A 7821-nucleotide genomic window follows, 5' to 3' on the forward strand; every position below is an offset into this window, starting at 1 on the left:
AACTGAAAAGTGTAGAGGAATAAAGGGACCTTGGAGTGCAGGTCCGCAGATCCCTGAAGGTAGCAGGCCAGGTAGTTAATGTGGTTAAGAAGGCATATGGAATACTTGCCTATATTAGTCAAGGCATGGAGTACAAGAGCAAGGAGGTTATGCTTGAACTGTACAAAACACTGGCTACACCACAGCTGGAGTACTGCGTGCAGTTCTGGTCACCACATTACAGGAAATATGTGATTTCACTGGAAAGGGTGCAGAGGAGATTTACTAGAATGTTGCCTGGTCTGGAGAATTTTGTCGATGAGGATAGTTTGGAGATGCTGAATCTGTTTTCTTTGCAATAGTGGCGTCTGAGCGGAGACCTGATTGAGGTGTATAAAATTGAGGGGCCTGGATAGAATGGATAGGAAGGTCCTGTTTCCCTTGACAGAGGGGTCAACAACCAGGGGGCGTAGAATTAAAGTAATTGGGGGAGGTTTAGAGGAGATATGAGGGGACATTTCATCACCCAGAGGGTGGTGGGGGTCTGGAACTCAATGCCTGAAAGGGTGGTAGAGGGAGGGACCCTCACCACATTTAAAAGATACGTGGATGTGCACTTAAAGTGCCGCAACCTACAGAGCTCTGGACCGAGAGCTGGAAAGTGGGATCAGGCTGGACAACTCTTGGTCGGCCGGCGCGGACACGATGGGCTGAAATGGCCTCACTCTGTGCTGAAACTTTCTGATTCTATGATTCTATTAATATAGATATATATATATATAATATATACCATTATCATAATTTTTCCTTGGTGGTCGGGTGGTTAAGATCTCGAGCACAAACCCTATTCTATTCTCAATCAGTTTATCACATGAAAATAATTGTGGTCTGTGAGAGGATGAATAATTGCATACCTCGGGAGCCTATTATCAGCGAGGGCAGGCATCGACGACGAGGTTCAACACTGCCTCCAGTGCGCCAGTGCAGCCTTCGGCCGCCTGAGGAAGAGAGTGTTCGAAGATCAGGCCCTCAAATCTGCCACTAAGCTCATGGTCTACAGGGCTGCAGTGATACCCGTCCTCCTGTATGGCTCAGAGACATGGACCTTATACAGTGGACACCTCAAGTCACTGGAGAAATACCACCAAAGATGTTTCTGCAAAATCCAACAAATCCCCTCGGAGGACAGATGCACCAACATTTGCGTCCTCATTCAGGACAACATCCCCAGCATCGAAGCACTGACCACACTTGACCAGCTCCGTTGGACGTGCCACATTGTTCGCATGCCTGACACAAGACTCCAAAAGAAAGCGCTCTACTCGGAACTCCTGCACGGCAAGCGAGCCCCAGTTGAGCAGAGGAAACGTTTGAAGGACCCTCAAAGCCACTTCATAAAATGCAACATCCCCAACAACAGCTGGGAGTCCCTGGATAAAGACCACCCTAAGTGGAGGAAGAGCATCTGGAGGGTGCTGAGCACCTCGAGTCTCATCACCGAGAGCATGCAGAACACATGCACAGGCAGCGGAAGAAGCGTGTGGCAAACCAGTCCCACCCACCCTTTCCTTCAACCACTGTCTGTCCCACCTGTGACAGAGACTGTAATTCCTGTATTGGACGGTTTAGTCACCTGAGAACTCACTTTTAGAGTGGAAGCAAGTCTTCCATGATTTCGAAGGACTGCAGATGATGATGATGAATTGCTGTAATCACCGTTAATAACCCCGTTATTTCCTGTTACACACTGAGTTTACAGACTCTCTGGCTTCTCCTGCCCTTTGCGGGACACTTGTTCCGGGTGTAACTTTACAAACTGGGTGAGTTCGCTCATCGCGGGGAGACGGCAGGAGTCTCTGTGGCCCACTGTGAGGATGTGGAAGTGAACATGGTGGGTGGTAATTACGTGACATTTCTGTAAAGGGCAGTGGAGGAGAAGGATTGAGAGCTTTCAGCGTGGGACAGAAGTTGTTTAAGGTGAGCCAACACATTCCTGATCCTCATCTCTTCTTGTGAGGCAGTCCCCCGGAGTCGAGGATGACTTGCTTCCACATCAGCATCAGTCCCGATCAGCACCGAGGGAGCTCACTGTTCAGCTCCCCTCTGTTGTGCTTCTTGTAACTGAGGTTTCTGTAGTGTAGCGGTTATCACGTTTGCTTTACATGTGAAAAGTTCCTTGTTCTATCCTGGGCGGGAACATTATGTTTAAACTTGCTGTGGATGAACAATCGGAGGCGAGTTTCGTCTCCTGGCAAAAAAGCAGATGCTGCCTGTGCGGTACCAGAATTGAACACAGTCCCCCAAGTGAGGTCTAACCAAGGCTTTGTATATCTGCACACAACATCTGTCCCCTTGTGTTCCAGTTATACGAACATAAGAAATAGGAGCAGGAGTTGGCCACACCGTCCCTCGAGCCTGCTCACCATTTAATAAGATCATGGCTAATCTGATCATTGACTCAGCTCCACATCCCCGCCCGCTCCCCATAACCCCTTATCCCCTCATCATTTAAGAAATTATCAATTTCTGACTTAAATATATTCAATGTCCCAGCTTCCACAGCTCTCTGTGGCAGCGAATTCCACAGATTTACAACCCTCTGAGGGAAGAAATTTCTCCCCATCTCAGTTTTAAATGGGTGGCCCCTTATTCTAAGATCTGGTTCTAGTCTCCCCCACTAGTGGAAACATTCACTCTGCATCCACCTTGTCGAGCCCCCTCATAATCTTATACATTTGGATAAGATTACGACCCATTCTTCTGAATTCCAATGAGTAGAGGCCCAATCTAAACAAGCTTTCCTCAGAAGTCAACCCCCTCAACTCCGGAATCGACCAGTGAACCTTCTCTGAACTGCCTCCAGAGCAAGTATATCCTTTCGTAAATATGGAAAACAAAACTGCATGCAGTATTCGAGGTGTTGCCTCACCAATACCCTGTATAACTGGAGCAAGATTTCCCTGCTTTTATACTCCATCCTCTTTGCAAGAAAGGCCACGATTACATTGGCCTTCCTGATCACTTGCTGGTGATCGAGTTCGCAAGATATGAAGGCCAGCTTAATATTAGTCTTATTTGATTATTTTCTGTACCTGCCCATGACATTGACATAAAACCATGTTGACTCTGTCGAATCATGTTATAATTTTCGAAGTGCCCTGACACCACTTCCTTAACAATGGATTACAGCATTTTCCCGATGACTGATGTCAGACTAACTGTCCTGTCGTTCCCGGTTTTCTCTCTCCCTCCATTCTTGAATAGCGATGTTACATTTTCTACCTTCCGATCCGCTGGGACTGTTGTAGAATCTGGACATCCTGGTGCAAAGGTGACGGGTCAAACTCCCGATCAGGAGGCTGTGTGTTCAAATCAGTTAATTTAGCTGTTGTTCTTCCGGAATTGATGTTGTGTTTGCTGTTTCACAATAACCAGACCCTTGCTCTAAAACCTGTCTCACTGTTTCCCCAGGGGCACGTTCATGTTACAATGAACATTCTGAATCAGATGCCTGAAGTACAGTGTGTAAAATGGGATATGGTTTAACAGTTAACATGCAAAGCACAGAACCAATTATTCAATTATCGAGTCTCTCTCAGTGAACATTACTTTCACTGTGCAAAAGAAGCTGATCGGTTAATTAATGAAGTTTGCCCGAGAAAGCAACATAAAATTTAACGATAATGATTTGCCCAACATGGGGCTCAAACCCAAAATAGTGAGATTAAGAGCCTCATGCTGTATCTACTGAGCTAGCCAGGATTATGTAAATCACATGCCCCTGTCGGTGATTGCAGCCTGGCGCGTGTTGGTTTCGTCCCATTTCCGGGTGTTTCCCGATCCTGTCTGTCTCTCTGGCTCTGTTCAATCTGTGTGTGGCCACCTCCAGTTTGGTTTTGAACAAATACCTGTGTTTGTGTATTCAGTAAAAACAGAAAATGCTGGAAACACTCAGCAGGTCGGCCAATATCTGTGGAGATGGGGAAGTAGGAATAATCTGTGGGTTTGTTTGCGGCTTTGATCTGTTGCTGGGAAGCGAGGCAGCGCTGCAGGATGCTTTTTTTCGAGGTGTAAGCAGAGGTTTCCGTCGAGTAACGGTTATCACCTTCGCTGCACATGTGAAATATCCCCGGTTTGAGCACGGACAGAAACATTATTTTGGAGAATATTTTTCTGTGGAATACATTTTAAAAAGTAGCCCCAGGTTCCTTGTATCATGAGCGATGGGCATTTTAACTCACTCTCCTAAAATACAGTGTGTGTAAAATCAGATAAGGGATAAAACTTCATCAATGATTAAAGTTCCTTAACTCAGCAAAGTTCAGTTATTGAAATTTTCATCAATTCATTGCATAAATATCATTGAGGTGTGTGAGAGGATGAATAATGGGCTTTAATCGTTAATGACCCCATTACTTTATGTTATAGACCCAGGTTACACACTCTCTTGCTTCTGAAAGAGTTGAGATGTGTGTGGGATGATTGGGGCCCATCTTTCCCCACATTACAAGGCTCCATCGGTACTTCATTGACTTTAAATCACTTGGGGATATCCTGAGTTGTTGAAAGGCCACGTAAAAATGGAAGTCATTCTTTGCAAAAGTTCGAACCGCAAGTTCAAACTTCGCCGGCAAATGGAGGCTCACCCAGAATTTGTTCTGACACCACGACAAAGTCCTTAAAAGTGGGATTCAGCAGTTCAGCTGCTCGCTTAACATTTCCGTCTGACCTGGTGCAGCAAGTGGAGATGTGTCCGCAGTGTAGCGTTTAACACGTTCGCCTCACACGGGTAAGCTCCCCAGGTGGGAATATTTTGTTGGACCTTTCTCCTCATGCATGTTCAGGGTAGAGATTGTTCTCCAGTGAAAGGACATAAGATCATAAGAACGTAAGAATTAGGAACGGGAGTCGGCCTTTCGGTCCAATTTAAATTTTTCAAAATGATTCCTCCCGGGGACCTTTGGTGTGTTTGGGGAACATGATAACCACTACACTACAGACACACAGTGGTAGATGTTTCGAAGGAACATAACCAGAGCTCCAAACAACACAGCTGGCCGATACTTCAGGAGCTGGTTTTATGAGAATAGAATGATGGTGCTATATTTAGGAAGGCTGTGCGAGTGGCAGGAATTGATCGTGTGTTTCCCAGACTTTATACACAGGAACATAGGAACAGGAGGAGGCCATTTGGCAGCGAGTGGTTCGGATCCGGAATGCGCTGCCTGAAAGGGTGGCAGAGGCAGAATTAACCTTATCTTTCAAAATGGATTTGGATAAGTGTCTGAAGGAAAAATACCTCAGGGCTACGGGTAAAGGCCGGAGGAGTGGGACTAGCTGAGAGTCGGCACGGGCTGGACAGGCCGAACGGACTACTTCCGTGCTGTAACCGTTCCATGATTCTATATTATGTTTAAACTTGCTGTGGATGAACATTCGGAGGCGAGCTTAGTCTCCTGGTAAAAACGCTGATGCTGTCTGACCAGCTGAGATTTCCAGCAATTCTGTTTTTATTTGTTATTTATGGATTGAGTCGGTACAACTAGAGCTTTCTGATTCACAAGATTCGGGGGGCACGGAAAGTTGGGAGTTTAACGACTTTGAAAGGAACATTTTTGACTTGTGCAGCTTCTGTCAAAGAAATGTTTGTGTAATGATTTTTTCACAGAAAGGGATTCAGAATGACCCTTCTGGCTTAACACTTCTCTCTGGGCAGGCAGCTAAACAGGGTTTTCTGTAGTGTAGCAGTTATCATCTTAGTTTCTCACACTCAAAAGGTCCCAATTCAAGCCCAGGCAAAAACATAATTTTAGAATATATTTGTTGTGAAATAAATTGAACACAAGTACCCGAGGTTCCTTGTCTTTTGAGCAATGAACATTTTAAACCAATCTCATAAAATACAGAGTGTGTTAAGTCAGATAGGGTGTAAAATGTCATCTATGATTAAAGTTCCTGAAATTATTACAGTTCAGTTATTGAAATATCAACTGTCCTTCAGCAACCATTCAGCAAAACAATCCGGGCGGGAACATTATGTTTGAACTTGCTGTAGAGGAACAATCGGAGGCGAGTTTTGTCTCCTGGCAAATGCTGCCTGACCTGCTGAGATTTCCAGCATTTGCTGTTTTTATTTGCTATTTATTCTCCTGGCAAAGGGCTCCCTTATTCCTTAATTGTTCTTTATTTCACTTCAAGGTCTGTCTCACTATTTCTCCGGTGTCAGGCAGAGATATACCTGCTGCCCTCATTTATTTCATGTGACAGGACACAAAAGTTTAAAATCAACCTGCAGATGGCCACATACAGAATTAAATAGTCAGGATGGCCGAGCGGTCTCAGGTGCTGTGTTCAGTTTGCAGTTTTTTCTGGAAGTATGGGTTCAAATCCCACTTCTTCATGATCGTCATTGAGCAAAACTCATTTGCTTGGCACCACGACCAATTCCTCAAAAGTGGGATTCAGCAGTTCACCTGCTCGCTCAACATTTCCGTCTGACCTGGTGCTGAAAGTGAAGATGTTTCCGCAGTTTAGCGGTTAACACGTTCGTCTCACACGCGAAAGCTCACCGGGTGGGAATATTGAATATTTTCTGGAGCTTTCTCCTCACACATGCTCAGGGACGAGTTTGTTCTCCTGTGGAAGGTCATAAGGTCATAAACATGTAAGGATCAGGAGCAGGTAAAAATACATCTCCTCACCCCACATCCCCTGCCCCGGATTATTCCTTTTACCAATTATCTTATGTCTGCATCCTCTGGTTACCGACACTCCTGCCCGTGGAAACAGTTTCCCCATAATTCTTAAAATCTCTATTAAATCTCCCCTTGACTGTGATTGCTGGGGTTCAATGTGGGGAAGGGTCAGTTCATCCACTTTGCACCGAAGAAAGATCGACCAGTACATGATCTAAAAACATTATGTTCGAGAAGATTTTTTCTGTGAAATAGTCGGTCCTGTTAATTTTCACAAAAGTTGCACCGGATTCCTGGAGTCATAAGTGATATGTCCTTACATTACAGTATAAATGCACACGAGGCCCATGCTTGAGAGAAGGTCAGTCTGTGAACTGTCCTTTATTCCTTAGCACACAAGTGATGGAAGTGGGTGGAGCTTCCCCTTTTATACCTGAAGGTCCAGGTTAGGCGTGTCTCCCACAAGTTCACCACCTAGTGGTCATTGTTCTCACAGTGTACAACTTGTCAGTTTATACATGGGTTGCAATGCTGGTTGAATACATGACATCACCTTCTACCCCAAAGTCTCATTGGGAACACAGGTTGAGTCTTTCTGGTGGTTTACGCTCTCTTGTCGAGCGTCTGAGTTGGGGCTCCGGTTGTTCGGCGCTGGCCTGTGTGTCTGCTGTTTGCGGTGCCTCAGGCCGATCCGGACTGCCCACAGTGACCGGGCTCTCTTCCCTTTGGTTCCGGCGTTCGGTCAACTGTGCTGGAGTGAACTCTATATCGTGTTCTTCCTCTGCTTCTTCTATGGGGTTACTGAACCTCCTTTTTGTTTGATCCACGTGTTTGCGGCAGATTTTTCCATTGGTAAGTTTAACTGCCAGAATCCCATGGCCCTCTTTGGCAATCACAGTGCCTGCGAGCCATTTAGGCCCTGCAGTGTAGTTATGGACAACAACAGGGTCGTTTACACCAATATATCGAGCCCTCGCATTCCTGCCATGGTAGTTATATTGTGATTGGCGCCTGCTCTCAACAATTTCTTTCATGGTGGGGTGTATAAGGAATAACGGGTTTTGAGCGTCCTTATCATTAGCAGCCCTGCGGGTGGAACCCCTGTGAGCGAGTGTGGTCGGGATCTATTGGCCAACAGGAGGCGTGA

This window comes from Pristiophorus japonicus, unplaced genomic scaffold (genome assembly GCF_044704955.1).
Source record: "Pristiophorus japonicus isolate sPriJap1 unplaced genomic scaffold, sPriJap1.hap1 HAP1_SCAFFOLD_58, whole genome shotgun sequence".
Lineage (NCBI taxonomy): Eukaryota > Metazoa > Chordata > Chondrichthyes > Pristiophoridae > Pristiophorus > Pristiophorus japonicus.